At 38.7% G+C, this 19,589-nt stretch overlaps 1 protein-coding gene and 1 long non-coding RNA gene across 2 annotated transcripts in view; both read right to left on the reverse strand.

Moving 5' to 3' along the window:
- Window positions 1-19,589, reverse strand: part of ssbp4 (single stranded DNA binding protein 4) — a 136,023-nt gene that overhangs the window by 50,269 nt on the left and 66,165 nt on the right.
- LOC127529936 (uncharacterized) lies at window positions 16,673-17,294 on the reverse strand. The gene is made up of 2 exons (XR_007936536.1): window positions 17,108-17,294; window positions 16,673-16,948 (listed from the first exon to the last, which is right to left on the reverse strand). It is a non-coding gene; the product is annotated as an uncharacterized LOC127529936 (long non-coding RNA).

Below are 19,589 nucleotides of genomic sequence, written 5' to 3' on the forward strand. Positions count from 1 at the left end.
ACATAATGTACAATACTTTTAACACACTACCCCCAACACTGCTCTTGAGATTGTGATGCTCAGATTAGCACTGTATTTTCAGCTCATCAACATACATTACTATAAATTAGCGATTTCTGAAATATCAAGACAGATTATTTCAACTAGGAGAATGTAATGCCATCGACTGAATAGTTCCATCTGGAAATTTATTTTGTGGAAGCTTTTACCCATGGCTGCAGAAAGGTGCAGGTGGACAGAGTGCAAATGACAGGCTACGACTACAAAATCCTTAACAGTAACCTGGCTAAGGGTTTAAATAGCCATATAATCAGGTTATTTGTGAAGAAATCTACCTCAGATAACCTGGTTTCTATAACCAATATGAGGGTGTACATGGCATTTTAGAAAAAAGGTTTATGTGACTAACTGGGTTATTGAGGTACATGGAAATGCACCCAAGGTGTGAAGGAAGGGCTCTGCTTTTCTTACCACTTAACTGCACATCCGCTTCTCACACAGATTACACTTGCCCTGTGTCCTCCCTGACAATTAAAACAACGGTCTCCTGCCATTACAAAGCAAGAGACCGAGAGTCTAGGGTTCTCAACAGACCAGCTGATGTTGCAATTTGGTGTTGCCATCTGGTCAAACATGGCTGCCCCCAAAACGACTCTTAACTCCAGGACCAGGAGCCGTAGGCACTTAACACCTGACCACAGTTTGAATATCACACAGAGAGGAGCTTGCATGAGCTTTGATCCACCCCGCTAACTCCAGCCCCCTGGGGTGGCCTCTTGAATGCAGGCAATCTTTAAAGGTGGCTGGTTTCATGTTACTCATATAATGTCCTTCATGGGAATGGAAAGACAGAGCCACATCTATACAACAAAAAAAAAATGGAAGGATAAAATAAACTGATTATGAATTGGGAGTTTAAGTGTAGGACAGTGCATAATCATGAAGAGACTTCTAATGGTAACAAAGTTTTAGCAAACTAATTAGGAAATGTCAGGTTGCTTGCTGAAGACTGTTCATAATGTTCATTAATCAGACTAGAGCATCCTTTGCATCAGATGTTCGTTTTTTCTTCTTCTGTGAAGATGGAAGTTCTGTATTTGAGTAAAAAAAGGGTGTGGGAGGACAGGGCACTTAAGGTAACATGAAACAGCAGGGTCACAATGATCACAGCCTCCCAGGAATGCTGTAGGGTCAGGGGTCCTGGTTCAATATTAATTATAGCTGCACAACTTTTTCCAGTGAAAGATGAAGATTCAGTTAAAGAAAAAGGAGTATCTACGGTGGTTGCCTCATGGGCACCTTTGTAGGAGATGTAACAGGCACAGGTCAATGAGAGGTGACCTCAGAACAGAGCCAGGACACGGTGGCTAGGGAGTTCCTCACAGCTCCTGAGGAGATGGGATTGGCTAATGGAGAAAAAGAAGTCTGTTGTACTGTCCTCAGCTTATGGCCATGCACTCCTAGAATGTCAAAAATATTCAGTAGTTAAAGGATCTCAAGGCACAGTCGCATTTCCTCACAGTAGCACCCTAATTACCCAACCATAAGCCCATCAAAACAAACAAAGTATCCAGAAGTTCAGCCCCTACATTCTAGAAATGCGGAATCGTCCACTTTGCAACACATTTTAGCAACCAGTGCACATCGGCTAGATAGGTCGTTTATATACGCCAGTCCATTTTTAATAGGATTGGTTTATCAACCACTTACAGAAATTGACTTGCAGGCCGCCATCTCACCCGCATGCTGCGGAAGAAACTCCAGCGTCACGGCTGTTAGCGGCTCACCGCAGATTCCACCGCCAGCAATTTCTGCATGAATATGCCAAATTGAGATTTATTTATTTATTTATTTATTGCATTCCCGGGTCCCTCAAACCTCAATGTGACCCCCCCACCACCACAATATCACCCTCCCCATCCCAGATAAGTGGCTGCAGCGGAAAGATGTAAGAAGTTATTATTCATTTGAGCCGAGGGTGGCCCTTCTGCCAACATAAATTATTGAGAGAACGGGGGAAATTGGGGAAGAGGGCTGAATTCTGCTGGATTAATGTTCTGCTTTGCTGCATCTGTTAATCACAGATGAGCCTGGGGTTCAAGAACTTGTACGAGGCAGAACTGTGATATGCAAAAATAAATAAATAAAAGTAAACAAAATCTTCATTTTGAGGACAAAAAATATATCTATCTAATTTGTGATTGGTGTCTATTTTCAGGACCTGGTTTCTAACTTATAGGGATAGGCTGCAGGAGCCAGACCCTATCACAGCAGGATCAAGCATAAGGCAGAACAGAACTATGGATGAGGTGCCATTCCATCACAGAAATCCACCTATTTTCCAACGTTACGGATTTTAGTTAAGATCACAGGGATGCTCAGCCTTATCCCAGAAGTATCAGACACCATTTAACAAACCAACCTTTGACAAGGTGCCAATCCACTAATATTCATTTACTCAGGCTCTCCAATTCATATTAAACAAACATTCTCACACCTACTTAATATAATTCAGGGTCCTGGGAGCGTACCTCATTACAAGATCGAAGCCAACTCTGTGATTCCAAATTATCCTGGTGTGTGCTGCTCAAATTAACCTACAATGAAAGTGAGTGAGGGAGGAAAAACCCACAGAGACACGGGGAGAACTTATAAATGTCATACGGACAACCACTGGGCATGGGATTCCAACCCATGGCACTGGCTCCATGAGGCAGCAGCAGTAAATACGTCATTACAATGATGTCTATTAATATCCAACCTGCTTATTCCAATAAAAGGTTAGGAGATCACACCTTTTCTGGCGGCACTAGGCGAACAGCAGGAACCTGCTGTGGACAAGACATGCGTAGACACAATTTTTCATTTGCCCCTTCTCCCCAAAGAAAACTGATGCACAGAGTAAGTAGACCATCATGGGATAGATACGATGTAAAAAGAAGTTTCTCGGGCACTAGAAAAGATATATAATATTGGCACCTGGGGACCTTTTTTGAGGCGTACTGAATGCTAAAACGCCTGCCAATGTACAGTAGAATAGCTGTTACTTCCTCCTGCAAAAATTTCTCTCAGCCACAAAGAATACGCCTCCACAAATGAGTTTATTCCAGCAACAGGTAAAAAGGCAAAAAACGGTCAAATGCAGGATACAGTCATACATGGACAAATAGTGGCTTACCTAAATTACCTGCCTCTGAAATGTGCCTGGAAACTGCAGGATCCAAAAAGAGAAGTAAATAAACAAGAGCCCAGGCTGTTTAACCAATGAAGACATCATGCTGGCCATTAATAATAATCAAAATAATGGAGTGATGATTACAAGGAGAACATCCACCTGTTAATTCCCTGAACAGGGCCATGGCTAGATGAATCCCACCAAGCATGATCAAACAAGAGGTGAGAGCTAACCTTGGGTGAGGTGCTAGGAGACTGCTGGACACAATTGATGGACCAATTAAAACTCAGCAAACAGTCACATATGAACATTTTGAATATTTGAGGAAACAAGTATACAAAGAAAACCAGTCTTCAGACACTAACCAGGCCAAGGCTGGAACCCTTGCTGCTGGTAATGCGAGATAGGAGCAATAACCACCATGGAAATATGCTGGCCAATAATAATCATATTCCCAGCAGATGATTAAAAAGAGAACATTAAAAAGGATAAAAAGAATGCAGTGTTGCGCAGAATTTTATACCCCCCCTTCACCCCCCTCACTTCTCTCTCTAACCTTTTATGCAAATTATTCATCTGGGATGCAGATATGAAATTAGAGACACAGACAGACTAACAAAGGTCTTGGGTTTTGTCGCCTTGAAAAGAAGCTGCAGGATGCAAATTAAACTCTTTAGAGAGCCGCACAGATTTCTCTGCCAACGTCACTGTTAATTATCGGCGTTCCACAGGAAATGGCGATCCCAAAATATGATCATTTCTGAAACTGTCAATCTGTTTACATGACTCAGGGTCAAGGCTGCTGGATATTCCAGCAACAGTAGAATTACAAACCGAATGATTGGTCAGTGAGAAACAGACCAGCAGAACAACCAAACTGAAGCAATTTCCCATCCAAGTGGTGATAAGTCTTTATGCTGTTAAGGTGTCCACAAAAATTCAAAGAAAGCCATTTAAAATATGACCCTTAACTACACCTAAAGGAGTAGGAAACAAAGGGGGCAGCTTTTCAAGTGGAGATTCAAGAGGCAGGAATGAAGCAAGAAGTTGGCCTATTCAATTTAAACAGCAGCAAACGAGTGGTAAGCTAATACGAGATTTACGATGGACAACAAACATGAAGAAACATGGAAGTGATTCACTCCCATAATGAGCAGGCCTGAAAATGTGAAGATGACAAGTACCAATGTGCTTAATAGAGAGAGGTTTTGCTCGCAGGTTCTACAAGTCTTCCTAAATCTGTTACCAACTTTAGCTTGATATGAATGGTTGTAGCATCTCTCCTTCAGAGGTCAGTGAACCTGGTGATGTTCTTGACTGTATTTTGTCCTCTGAGACTCGTATTAAGAATGTAACCAGATTTGTCTTCTTTCAGCCAGGAATATTTCATGAATCAGGTCCCATCCACACTACTACATTTAAGAATGCATACATTTGTCCACATTTTCACCTTTCTTTCAAACTATTGCTTCATTTTTATCCCCCTGAAAATGAAGACTTTTTAAAATGCTCCCTAGATCTGGATACTTCCGTGAACGCAGAGTTAGCATTGTGACGAGGACAGGCAAAACAGGATTTATCCGAAAATGACACACCAAATAGTGTTCTGATTGGTTCATGCTTATTTCATGGCTCTTGCCTGATCGGATTCTGCCCATTACTACATCTCATTCACTGATTGGTCACCTACCCTTCATGGAAGAACATTTCTCAACATAGCAGGCACAGAAGAGTTTCTTTTTAAGACACGATGTGCTGCTTATGTGCATGAATCTAAATTGTGTTTTGTAAAGTTTGAATGTTGGTATACAAATTATTAACCAGTCACTACAGTTTTGCAATAAGTCCAGGAGCTGGCAGCGCTAATACTTTAGTGAAAAATTTGGAGCAGTGTGAAAATCAGATTGTAAATAACTCAGTTGACAGCCTCTAATCAACATTTATTACTTAAGCTTAATCTGTTCAGAGGAGTGTCAGTAATAACAAGGCGATTAACGAAGTGTACGGGTGTAGAATGCAGCCGAGCTCACAATATTACTGGACAGAGAGAAGCACGAAAGCATAATACATTAAATGAAAAGATAGAGACACATATTTATATATTTTTCAGCTATTTTAACAAATGTTGTTTGGTCCAAGATGTTCTCCAATTGCTGTGGGCTGCTTTTAATCAATCCTCTCCCGAATTAACCTAGAGCTAAACACAATTATTTTTTTAGCATTGTTTTAATATTTGCTGTAATTTTATTTTATGACAAGTCAACTCTCACCAGTTCTAAGTGTCACTTTCAACTGTCATCAGCATATTAATATGACACGGGGGCAATAACCTGCGGCTCTTAACAAGAACTTCTGTCTTTTCCTGTGCTTTGTCCGGTGTGCAATGAAACTTTTGAAAGCACATAAAGGGTACGGGAATCTGATTTTCCCAGGGCTCTGAATTTTTCACAACATAGACCCTTCATAGAGTTTGCAGCCGCTGCACGCATGACCAATGTGGGAGAAGGTCCAAGTCATGTTTGTCTTCTGGTGGTTTCAGTATGGACAGGGATCCTTTTGTAAATGATGTGAAAACTCCAGTGTGGGTAGAGATTGTACTTGAAAACATGATAGTTTTTGTGACGTTTCAACTTTTTGGTACTTCAAAAAAGTACAAAACAGATTACAGTTGGTTTCAGATTTTGCAACTGCAATTTTTAACTTGCTCTCAATTTTGGAAATGTATGTCTCTGTACAGGTTACATGTTAAAAATCCTATCTTATAAGCTTCTTTTGATTTCTTGAAGTTCTTTGTGATGGAAACCCTGACTGTAATTGTAACAGGTTACTAATACCATATGCAATCTGCAGTCTTCAAATAATGAACTACTTTTGTCACTCACAACACAAATCAATGGGTGATTGATCATACTGACATCGTGTGACCATGAGCAAGTCACTTGACTTGCCTGTGCTCCAACTGGAAACCAAAAGAAACACAACATTTATGATACAATTAGTTACAAGTCGCCTTGAATAAAAGCTTCGGCTAAATAAGTAAATGTAATTTTAATTTTGTAACTCCCAGGTTACGGAACTCGCTAAACTTGTACATTCAAACTTCCTGAACTGGTGCTTTTAAAACTAACTACAAGTTATTGTTTTAAACACATTTTACAGTGTTATTTTTATCCAAATGCAATTTGTTTAATTCTTGTACTACATAGATAAGCTTAAAAGAGAGACAATGTCTTGAGTGTCATGAAAAGCAGTTGTAAATAAAAATATCATAATTTCTATTTCTACTTCTACTACTACTGAAATGGATGACAAATCTAGACACTGGGAGGAAAAGAAAGTCCTCATAGTTAACATATTAAAGCTTGCAGAAAAGATATCAACTTCTCACCCAAGCTAAACAGTGATTAAATAAAAGGTCATAGCAAAGGTGATCAAGAATGACTCAGAAAATTACATGACACAAATTAAAACCAGGCTCATGAACCACACTAACTAACTGAGTAAGATATGACCAACAAAAATGGAACAACCACACTTCTCAAGCACACATATTCAAGTGACAAATAAAACTAAGATACAAAAACGACCAAATGGGATTCCCTTAAACAAAAATGTAGAAACTGATTGAAAAAGACTGAAATAGCATATGCCTCACTAATTTAAGGTAATCATAAGACATGAGGTAAAAATATATAACAAACAAGAACAGTTGTGTCAGATATTTGAAACATTCAAATGTGAACCTTAGAGTTGAATTGGTACCAAAATTCTGACTTTGGTACTGATCCCACGTTTCGGACCTCAGTACTGGTACCAAAATGGTCCAAAAGTCCAAAACACCCCGTCTTACTTCAGCCTCCCTGATGTACTGCACCGCTTCCTACTTAATAGCGTGAAGTGTGCAATCAACAAAGCAATACATGGGTTTACCCCAAGAAGTCTCAATTGCCTCAAAGCAATGTATTTAAATCAAACCCTGTGAAGAATTGATTGTGTCAAAGCCTGTGTGTTTGTTTTGCGAAAGCTACAGAATGGACATTTTTCCACATCTACACTATGTTATCTAGCTATCTACATTTACTTCTGAAATGCTGGTACCATACCATTTTAAAAATTCGTTTTTTTTAACACTTACCAATACATCTAACCCTGGTGTGCTCCAATTTAAATGTTTAAAGTCTAAATATTTTCAGCTATAATAAATATCAAGCAGTTTTCTATCCTACTGATAGTGGTCCATAGAGTGCTAAATACCTACCAAAGGATCAAAAATAACATCATATTCATAATCAGTGACCTTGGAACAGTCAAAACATAACCTCACATGCTTGTTATTTTATACCTTGTGGGAGTAACCCTTAGAGGGCTAGGACCACCAGTAAAGAATCACATATCAAAAATATTTGTGATCAGCAATGTGTCAAAATAGCATAAAATGACACTCCACATGCCTCTACTACTAATACCCACTTTTCCAAAGTTTTGTCAAAAAGAGTAACTTTGACCCATCGTATTCCATTGGGGGGGGGGGGGGTGAACGCCTGGGGTCAGTTGATGTGGCATGTACAACTGCAAGTCCTTCTGATTATTGCTGCTGAAGACACCTATTACTTTACTGTTAATCATAGGGTTTTTTCCTACGCAAATTAAGGTTAAAAATGTCCTAGAAATTACGTTTTTTGGGCCTAGAAGGGCAGAAATTAGGGTGGGGGGTACCGACAACAAGATAACCCAGCATCTTACATAACTAGACATCAAGACAAGATTATTGGTATAAACCATATATGGGGGTTTTCTCATACTGGTGAATCAGGAGACGAGAGACCAAAAGCAAAAAAAAAAAAAAATGAAGCAATTTCAAAGTGTTAGTAATTCTTATGAATGGAAAAAGAGAGTCATGTGATGTTATCACCGTAACAATTTCCAGACAAATACTAGATAAAGAAAAAAATGTCTACATATGATGAAAATGACTAGAAGAGTACAATGATATGATGGCATTACCAGTGAGGAAGAAAATTTAGAGTTAACTTGTCAATAAGACAGTTGAGATGCATCATCTTAGGAATGTGAACAGAACATCAACTAAAGGATGCATTGCTCTGCATAGTTTCCAGGGTTTTTCAGTTGCAGACTTCATTTACTTAATCTTAGTACATCATCACATGCTGCCATAATGAACAGTCGTGTAGTTTGACATGGTGTGCAACTCAACTACAATTTAATGTGATTCTAGTATAAGCAAAATAGGATCTTCTAAAGTCGTTTCAAATCGCAACTGGAAGGACACAACTATAACAGCAAATGTATTGTGTGTGTTCAAGAGTGGAAAAGCAAAGGGTGCACATCCAGAAGTACAATGCATGCAATACAACCAAAAGGAAAAAAGGGAAGCACATATGGGCCTTGCAAACAGAAGAGAGGCTCATCTGTTGTCTCATGTTTTAATTGCAACTGAACTTGCCATACTTGGATAGTATTTATACAGCAGTTGCATGGTCAGGCTGTCAGAAAAAGGGGAATGCTTGCGATACACTTTGGAAATGTGCTTGAAAGTCACCGAGTTGCACAGTCTGTCATTCCTTGCAACTCCTGGTCATATAATTTGACATCTTCACGCAATTAAAAAAAACTGCAGTCATCAAGTTTGACATACCTTCTAGTAGAAGCCATATAATGTGATGCCAGCTTAAGGTGAAGAAAAAAAGATTTTCAGCCAAAATGAAACAAACATGAGCAGCCAGAAGGCATATGAAGGTGTACCAAACAGCAGACAGGACTGACCACTGAAGAAGTAAAATGGCAGCAGGAAGTCACTTAGATGTGCCACTGCTTTTATCTAACAGATCAATCTGCGCTCCTGCATCTTGGTGAAACTACTGTACAATTTCCTAAAAAAGTGAAGAAATGATGAAGCACTTTTGCTGAACCTTGAACAGTTAATAAAGTTAGATCTCTTTTAAAATGTTGATGTGAGGATCACAGAGTTTTGACTGAAAAAGACCGGATGATGTACATTGCAACCACTGCCCTTCTGGACACAATTTATCAGGGGGGGAAAAAACATCAAACAAAGAATGTCAGGTAAGTTAAGAGATTATGCCTGTTTGCTTGGTAATGCAATAAATTGGGTTGTCATAACTGTTTTTCTCCACTGTGGGGAGGGCATCAAACCATTATGCAAAAAATACAAGCACGATTACTCAGAAGTGTGAACTTATTTTAAAAGAAAAAAAAAACACCATTAATAATGGCAACATAGAAAACTACCATTAAAATGAAATCACCAAGCAACTGAGCCAGTATGGTAAACGTATGTACAAAACCGAAACAATGAGGGATGTTTGTTTTTTTTGTTTTTTTCCTAACAGTTAAAAAAGCCAATGCACGGTGTTTCCGAGATATTACTAATCACATAACCAGTGACACCCGATGCCTTTTTTTAAGCTAGTACTGAACATTAATAAATCTGGTAAGGTAAGGTAGGGCATGTGTTACTCCTAAAAATTAATTCAGCTTCTAAGAGCATGCCTTTCCATTTCTTTCAATTAAAAATCTTAGCGGTGCACTGCATATAGTAATTTAACGTGATACTTGCAAATGCATTATCAGATTTTCCAAAGGGATTGGACAGTCACTTGTCCCCTTTAGTTGAAGATTTTCATGAGAAAACTGGAATTTAATTTGCACCAAGAAAAAAAAATCCAAGGGGTCTTGTACAGAGATAAATTTGTTCTGTGTATATTTAAATAAAATCAACACATTGCTCTCACTTGAATCCCTTCAATTTTTACTAACATGCACAAGATGGAGTGCGGTTTCCGAGTGCCTGTACTCAACTGCTGCTCTAAGTACCGTAAGAGATGGAGCTCCATCACAACAGAAATGCACCTCATATCACTACTGCTATTTACTCGCTTCTCTGTACTCACTGGCAAGATAAAACAACCCACTGCTTTATTCATAAGGCCTCGTCAGTGGCAGACTTCATTTGGGTAATCATGCCAAGTCAGAGGCAGTAGTGTCACAGTCTCGTGTAGTCTGGCACACCAGCAACTCAGTCCAACCAGTCTGAAACTCTGGTTTAATTTTGTCTTAAGACGTAGGGGGTGGGTTCTGAACCAATGAGCCCCAAGCTGCATATAATGAAGATACAGAAAATAAGGAACACGGATGTTTCGGAGACCTCACATGAAGAAGATTGACTCATCTGTCCAATGTCTCGAGTTTCATGCACCATGACAGAATGGGAAAAAAAGAAAGTGCGGAGCTTTTAGCTGATCTCGCCATCCTGGAAATAATTCTTTCAGCATTGGTTCTGTCAGATTACATGTTATTGGCGGTCATAAAAAGGGGTGGGGCATGTGATTTTTTTTCAGAAACATTAAACTATACTGGAAAGTTATCACAGAGTCAGGTAATTATCAACTATGTGGCACATTCTTTAAGACAGTCCAAAAAAGTAAAATCCTCAAAATGTCACAACTTAGTAAGTTACGAAAAACCAGAACCAGTACAATTCACTCAAAAAGCATAATAAAAAAAAATCCTCATCTACGTTTTAGTCAAGGAATTCAAGGTAAAGAAAAAAACATTTACTCTGAAGCAAACGTAAGTGAAGAAAGTGAACATTTTCAAGTTAAAAAAAAAAAAGTGGAATAATCAAAATTCACAAGCGCAAATATTCCAGGAATAAATGATGAGAAGCCCTAACCCTAATTTGGAAGCAAGTAATGCAGAAATCTCTCTAAAAATTGTCAAGAATCTGTTAGATGATGACTTTGGTTATAAAATGTTTTGTTACCGGAGCTGCCATTTGTTATGTAAATGGGTCAGTTGTATAATATGTAATAATAATTAAAAATGAAAATAGCATACACTTAATTGGGATATATACAGATATACAGTATATATTCACTCTGAAAATCAAAACTTTCTGAACCTGGAAATACAGGATGCAAAAAATGGAGGATAAAAATGCTCTTTGAAAAGTTATAAAATTCAGTCAACACACGATAGGGATGGAGTTTGTATTGGAAAAAAAGCAAAACATGGAAAGGTGAATATGTGAAATACATAAAACTTATTTCTCATAGGATTCTCCTGTTTTTCCACAAGGATTTTGTTTTCTGAGGGAAAAAAAGACAGGGGTTACAAAAATAATGAATCACTAAAAAAATAAAAATAAATAATAATAATAAATTCATGTGATAATTAATTAAAGAAACAAAAAAATCAGGGTCACTCCCAAATGGGTAGCATGTTAATTGAAAGAGGAGCAGTGTTGTAGAGACAGAGGTGCACTTAGAAAAACACTCTCAAAAAAAATAAAGAAATAATTTAGCAAATTAACAACAATCAAACGTTTGAGATTACATGATGATGCAAAAAAAGCGGGTTATATTTAAAATATGAAGCATTACAAACGCAGGCTGTTATAAGAGAGACCGCAGTGTTTAAACAAAAATGAACAAGTTCCAAACATTATTCAACCATGCTTCGATGCCAATATACTGAAGATGCCCCCTTAGCTTCTGCCAAAAGGAGAGAATGTGTAGTGATAAAGAATAAAAATGAAGACACAACTAGAGACTGAAGATAAAAAGTAAGTGTGACAAACAGTGGTGGTAATCAGAGTCAGAACGTACTCCCGAAAAATAAGACAAAAAATATTTGGTTGGTAAAGGAAGAGAGATTTATACCACAAAAGTGATAAATGAACATGTCCTACCATTTAAGGAGTTATTCAAATTTCTTTCAGGATTTCCAAATCTGAAAATATTATCAAGTGTATATTAAAAATCCCCAAGATTGGTTCATAATAGGAAAAGTACAAGGCAGCAATGGGGAAAGTATAATTCTTATATTTCTGATAAAAAAAGAATTGGCAAGAGAATCGAGGTAAAGCAGGTTCTACTAAAGCCCATTAGGAATGCCGCAGTGTTTGGAAGTTAAGCAAAATAAAAGTTTACTGTAACTAAGTCTGAAATTCAAAATAGAAAAGATAGATAGAGAAAAGACACTATTCAGTATTGGAAGCCAAAAAAGCCTATAAAGACCTGAAGTCCCATGAGTTACCACCAATTTCATGTAGTGAATCAGAAATGCAATTCCTTTCTATGAATTTCAGTCAAAAAAGAAACAAAACAAATTGTGTTTCCAGGAAGCGGTCCATCAGATAAAGGGGATCTCAAACAAACTGTTTAGCCACATACTTGCTGCAAAACCTTTCACACTCTTCAAGAACTAATGGGCTGAAGAGCCTCCTTTTGTTTACAACCCTTCTGGTGTCGTCATGGTAGAACATAAACTGTGACCTCAACCTGCCAGCATCTTGAAAAGTGCTGCTCAGAAACCAAGTTTTGATCGGCAATCTTTGAAGTCTTCAATTTAGAACATCCTATCAATGACGTGGCTTTAATTTTTAAAACTTGTCCAAGCTTTACGTACAAACCTGATAATGCATCTGTGGGCGGTAAAGTTAGTTCATTTCACAAAGACTCTACATAGGCGACTCACCCACAACCCTTCATCACTTTACGCCCCAGCTTCGAAAGCCCTGGTTTCCTTTCACAAAAGCAAAGCTATAAAAAGACTACAGAAGGAAAAATAAAGCCTTTAAATGAGAGAATTTATAAGGAGCTAAATCACTTGAGTGTGTTTGTTACTCATTGAGAAAACTCATAAAAAGAAAAAAAAATGGGATTGGCAAAACATACTTTGCTTGCCTTCTATAACTGACTGGAGGGGCTGCTCCCTCTTCAAGTTCACAACTTTTGATAATCAAGTGTTTACAAAATAAAGCACGGATGATTTTAAAGTGCCTTGTGACAGTCTGCCAAGAGCACGCTTAATAACCGCCAGGGGCTCAATTATCTGGGTGCATTCTCCAGGCTGAATGTTCGTTCATTAAATGGATCTTTGTGTGCGTGTATGCATAACGGTGCACTTATCTCACTCACACACACAATCCCATCCTTCCATTCACTCATTCATTCATTAAACCAAAAGGGCTTCATCCTGTGGCAGGCCAAACTTGAAAGATGCATCTTGGGTGAGATGTCATTGAAGGACACACTCACCCTGGCTTTGGTTCTGCCAGCTGAAACAGCTCACCCATTGACTATCTTCAGAAAAAAAAAAAAAAAAAAAAGTACAATCATATGCAGGGAAGAACTAAGTGAGGACAATGACCAAGGAGAGTGGAGAACTGTTCAAGCATCATAATGCCTGCCAAAACCAAATGAGGGAATGCAAAAATAAATAGATAAATGGAAAAGCCAGGACGGGATGAAGAACATAGAGCAGTGTAAGTCAAAGTTTGTCAAACATCTGCTAAACATAGCAGACTATGAAGTCCAAGACTAAGCACTTACGAGCTCTCTAGAGTCCATGCACTATTGACTCTATGAACTCCCAAAGATGGTCCATCTGAAAAGCAGCTCTTCTTGTCTTGAGCTTCATGTGGTTTGCAGAAAAAATTATGAGAATGTAAAGATAAAAATCAGACAGAAATGACACGGGTCTGTGCAATACAAAAATTAGCAGTAATTTCCCCAAAACACAGCCTTCTATTCCAACTTCTTACATGTAGGCTGCCAAGCTCATCGAGAGAATGGGGTTTTCTTTACTGTCTGCATTGACCCCCCCACCCCCACCCCAATGACCAATCAAGACTCACTGAACTACCCTCAGGGAAAACTATCACCATAACAACGGGTCAGGTCGCTACATCACTCCCTTGATCGGCAGTGGGGGTGAATTTGGGGGTGGGGTGTGAGTGTAAAGACTGCTCCACTATTAAAGAGCCATAATCCTGAAGAAAGTCCTACATGCCAAGGGGGGCCCAAATAAGGGTGCCCCAGAGTGAACATCAAAGCTTCACAGTGAGCGCTCCCTTTCCTCGGGTGGAACACAATCGCTTCCTACTGTGCTGCAAAGTCATCTTAAATCTGGCTCTGTGCAAGGGTGTGTAGGAGAGAGCATGGATGGAGAATGTATGGCTCAAGCACAACGGCCTGCCACATACTGAAAGGTCTTCCTTGCTATGCAGTGGAACTTCTTTTAAGTTTTTCTGCAACATAGGGGTACAGCAATGGGGGCTAATTTTAACTTGGCATTGCAAACCTTTATGTTGCACAGTCTGAAGCATTATTGATCTTTTCTCCTTCAAAGAAGTTCTCAGATTTTAAACCTTTATGGGCTGCCTAGTATGGATGAACTGTTTCTATATCACTCACTCATGCATTAATGAACGTGGTAACAATCTATAATTTTCCCATGATTAGAGCACCTCTGAAATACATTTTTTGTGTTATTTCCAATAATATACAAATGTTCTTCAGATCAAAATAAATACCCATTTATGTGAATTAGCACTTTGCTTATACAGGACTGAGCAGTAAAAGTGCCTTTGCATGACTGCCTCAAGTACTTCCCTAATTCACTTTTGTGGGGAAAAAGCAGCTGTAGCTGCTGCTCCAATGCTCCCAGGGGCAATTCCTTAAATATTAGGGTGCTAGTGATTAACTTTTAGAAATCGGTTGGAAAGTAACACCAAATACATTGTTTCAAGTTTACTGTTGTGTGTACAGTACATAGGACAATGTAGTTCTTACATTCATGTCTCCTCAGACTAGTAATAGTGATAAAATACCAAACAAAAACAAAAAACACACACACATGTAGCACATTTTTCCCCTACACACCAATATATATATAATTTTACAACACAAGAGCAATATGTAAACAAAATGTGAAAGAAAGTCAGTCACACTCACTAGTTTAGCCTACACTAAGATTCTAAAACACCACTTCCAACACACCAAGGACCCTCTGAGACTAGTCACTGTCAAGGGCAAGGACGTGGAAGTGGTGGAGAGCTACGAGTACCTAGAGGTTCACATCAACAAAAAACTGGACTGGTCTGACAAACACAGTAGCTCTGTACAAGCAGGGCCAGAGCAGAATGTATATCCTAAGGAGACTCTGATCTTTTGACGATTGCAGTAAGCGGCTGGAAATGTTCTACCAGTCCATAGCAGCCTGTGTGGTGTTCTATGCGGACGTCTCCTGGGGTAGCAACTTGAGCACAAAAGAAGAACAATGGAGAGACTGCTCCATCACAGAGCAAACCTTGGACACACTGTAAGCTGTTGTGGAAAAGAGGATGGTGGCAAAATTGGATGCTTCCACCCAAAGCACTCTTAATTAAATAAAAATAAACTTATTTATCAATTGATTGATTGATTGATTGATTGGCTGTATGATCTGTCCTGTGAGTCAGTATCCTTGTTTTTTATGTTTCTTCTGCTGCTGCATGCATCCGATTTTCCACTTGGGATTAATAAAGTTTTATCTAATCTAATTCTAATGGTGGAACATTACAAAACTCCTTAAAACATGAAGCTTCGTCTATTTACAAATGGAATACTGTGCCTCTAGGTGGGCTTAACGATCTGTTCTGCTTCTAATAAAATGTATCCTGCTGTTGTTAGGGCAGGGACTGGAGCAGTGGGCCAACTGTCCATATGATCTTCCAGCATTATTCTCGAGTACTCTGTCGAGTTTGGTCATTATTATTATTATTTTTTAATATTCCTAATTATTTTTTTCTTTACTGAAGTGTTTTTGTAGATGACCCATGTAGATGAATGTTGGGGTGAAATCTGTTATTTCTTTGTAATTGTTTCCTTCTGGCACAATATGTTGATACAATTCCATTTGTAAGTATGATGTTACCTATAAATATCACTGTTTATTAACAGCATTAATATATCGTTCACAGAGAAGATTCTGATATGATTGAACCACAGACTGTTACACTTTATCACAACTTCACTTTAAACTACTTTAAGCTGCTTCATCTATGTGTTTTTTGATAAAACAAAATAACACCATTAAATCGTTTTTGTCTTAATGGTGCTATGTAGAGATATATATGGTCTGTCATTTTCTGTAGGGTGTGCGGACATCGCTGGATCTTTGATGAACTTTGGTTGCAGGTCTTTGTTATTTATTATTTACTTATTTGGCTTTTGCCTTTATCCAAGGTGACTTACAACAATATTTATGATCCAATTTGTTACACTTCTTTTGGTTTTCCAGTTGGAGCTTAGGCAGGTCAAGTGACTTGCGCAGGGTCATGCAGTGTCAGTAGTGGGATTTGAACCCACAACCTTAGGGTTTGAAGTCCAAGCCTTAACCACTACACCACACTGCCTTATTATTCAATATCACCACTGGACTTTTATAAACTCTTTTTTACAATTTGTCATTTGCTAACTCCTGCTAATCCTGTTATCTTTAGCACTGGATTATCTACTTGAAGACACAGCAAGATGCTGAACTTTACATCACAACTGTTTTGATTATTTTAAGTATTTGTTGGTACTAATTGTTGCCTTTGTATTTTATTTTGGTTCATAACCGTTTTCACTATTTTATTTGTTTTCACACATTAAGTATGTAATATTTGCTCATCATCATTTTTCAATATTTTTGTATTATTATTTTTGTTTTTTCATTTCTTTTTGTTATATATTTTTACAACTGCTACTTTATCACACTGTACTAAAGGATCAGCCCAAAAGCGAACTACACCAGCAGCTATGACTGGGTTCAAATCCCAGTCAGGTTGCCGTCTGTGTGTAATCTGAGATGAAGAAGCTTATGTGACCACACCCGTCTATCCTAATGTCCATGCCCACTTTCTTAGCTTGCCCATGAACTGGAAACAAGGAGCTTGGCATCTCACAATTTTTTAATTTCTTTCTCAGTTTTATAATAATAATAATAATAATAATTCATTACATTTATATAGCGCTTTTCTCAGTACTCAAAGCGCTATCCACACAGGGAGGAACCGGGAAGCGAACCCACAATCTTCCACAGTCTCCTTACTGCAAAGCAGCAGCACTACCACTGCGCCACCTGTGAGGTATTAAGAATGGATGCCCTGAAATATAAACCATTTAACTCTGGCATGACTGGCTGCCAAGTTTCACAATGAGGACAAATGGTGGGCATCATTACAAAGAAAATCGCTCAAACTTGCAATAAATCCTGATGCGCAATACCAACTGCAAGAGCTACGAACAGGAAGAGGAAAGTAAGGCTTTACTTTCATAGCGCCTTTCACAGAATTTACATATAAAATAAACGTCATCCGAAGCGGTCAGCAGAGGAGATTAGAAATTAAATGGATAATCTCTGGAATCATTTCCGCGTCTCCCTAAAAAGACAGCAAGCTACTACAAAGCATTTTAAAACATCCAGCTGCAGTAAGCATGTGTGTGACTGGCATGGCACCCAGACGATACAGGCAAGGGTTTCTGAACACCAGACAGGCCGGCATCCAAGTCCAAAACACAGCCGGGTCGTTTGTTTGCAATTAAGCAAGCCATTCTGCAAATGACAGCCAGCTCTGTGCCACCTGAGGTGGGCAGAGCAAAGGGGGCAACAAAAGCAGTGTCAAGCATAGCCAAAAATGAACTGCCTGCCTTACTCAAGTACTCAAAAGACAAAAAAGTTGATGAAAGGCAGCAATGACCTATAACACGGGAATCTGTCATTTAATCACTGCAGGAGGGGTGGCACCATGGCCAAACTTCTTCAAAAAGTTATGTGAGGAAGCAAGGAAAAAGCCCATCTCCTGGTGGTACTCATTCAAATGTCATTAGTGAAACATAAAATCAGACAGACAATGAAAGGGCACTTGTGGGTGGCGTTTTTGTGGGCAACTGTATGAGTGCTTGTCCAATTTTACATCATGCTTGAGTGCATGCCTGACGGCATATTCACATGTGTTTAGTGTTGGTTTTGTATCCCTTGCACTAGGACTAGATGGCATAAAGGCACGTCTCTCGGTAGTGGATGAGGTAACTCTACTTTAAGGAAGGTTGCACTGGATAACATAGAAAAAGGTGCCATGAACCAACATAGTCCCAGAGAAGGAAAACTGTAATCCTTAACCTGTATTGACCGAGTGTGTTAGCCCTACATCACAGGGTCCTCAGGAAAAATAACATCCCCCAAAAACTGCTGGTGTCCTTCTATCGCTGCTCTATTGAGAGTATCCTGTGCTACTACCTCTGCGTGTGGTTTTCCAGCTGCACAACAGCGCAGAGGTAAACACTTCAGCGGATCATAAAGACTACCCAGCAGATCATTGGCTGTTCTTTACCTTCTTTGGATGAACTGCACAGCTCTCGATGCCTTAGGAAAGCAGAAAACATCTTAAAAGACTCCTCACACCCCGCTCATGACATCAGGCCCATCAATAGAAACATTAAAACAAAGACTAATAGACTGAAAAACAGTTTCTACCCTGTTGCTATTAGGGCAATGAATGCCACCTAAGCATCTCCAATGCAGCAGTGCAATACTGTATATGACATCTTGTGCAATAGTGTTCATGTGCAATTAAGGTCTTATGTTGAATGTTTGTGTTCTACCTTATTTCTTCTCATCCTTTTTTTAATTATACTTTATTTATATTTTGACACTGTAGGGACTGCACTTCATTTCATTGTATTTGTTACAATGACAATAAAGATATTCTGATTCTGAGGTGATCATTTCAGAAAACTCTCATTTCAAACCTGGAAAAATGGAGCTTGTAAACCTTGGTAATCTACCAAGGAGAAGGAAAACTCATGAAGGGGAAGAGGGCCCCAAGGTCAATACCCCACACTTGTGAGATAACCAGACCCCAATGGCAGAGCAAGTATAAGAGGAAAATGTTTCTTCCAAAAGGTTGCAAAGGCGAAAGACAGCTATGGATAACTAGATGGCTAAATTTGAAAGCTCAGTAAGGCAGTTATCCTTGGGGAGGTAAAAAAACTCTGTTGCCTGAGATGGAAGACAACAGCCAGTTTGGCATGGGAAGAAACTTGGCTATCTACACTTCCCCGATAAAACTGTTGTGATCGAACACAAAAGAAGAAGAAGAAGTTAAAGCATTAGTGCGCCTCACACAAATGCTTGCCTAGAGATATAGCAGCATACATAATTACACATATATATACACATTATCTACATATACACAAACCTAGTTGTATATTACAACTACACAAAGGGTCCCCAATCACAGCAGTAGTGGCTGAAAGTTTTCATTAGTCAAACATTCACGATAATGAAAACGTCAAATTTAATTATATGGCTTTGTTAGTGCTTTCATTTTACCAAGTCAAATCTCTTTATTACACTGTAGATTTTCCTTTTCTGAAAACATTATTCATATTTTTTGTGGACCGGAACCAGTTGTATGTTTAGATCCTTCACTTTTTTCACTCATTTATTAATCAACATTATATGAACATATCTAACTTCGTGATGCATATACACAGGCTTAAATGGGACCAAGTTAGTGTTAGAGCTGGTGGATCCTTTGTCATTTGCATCTCTTTATTAA

This window comes from Erpetoichthys calabaricus, chromosome 12, assembly GCF_900747795.2.
Source record: "Erpetoichthys calabaricus chromosome 12, fErpCal1.3, whole genome shotgun sequence".
NCBI lineage: Eukaryota > Metazoa > Chordata > Cladistia > Polypteriformes > Polypteridae > Erpetoichthys > Erpetoichthys calabaricus.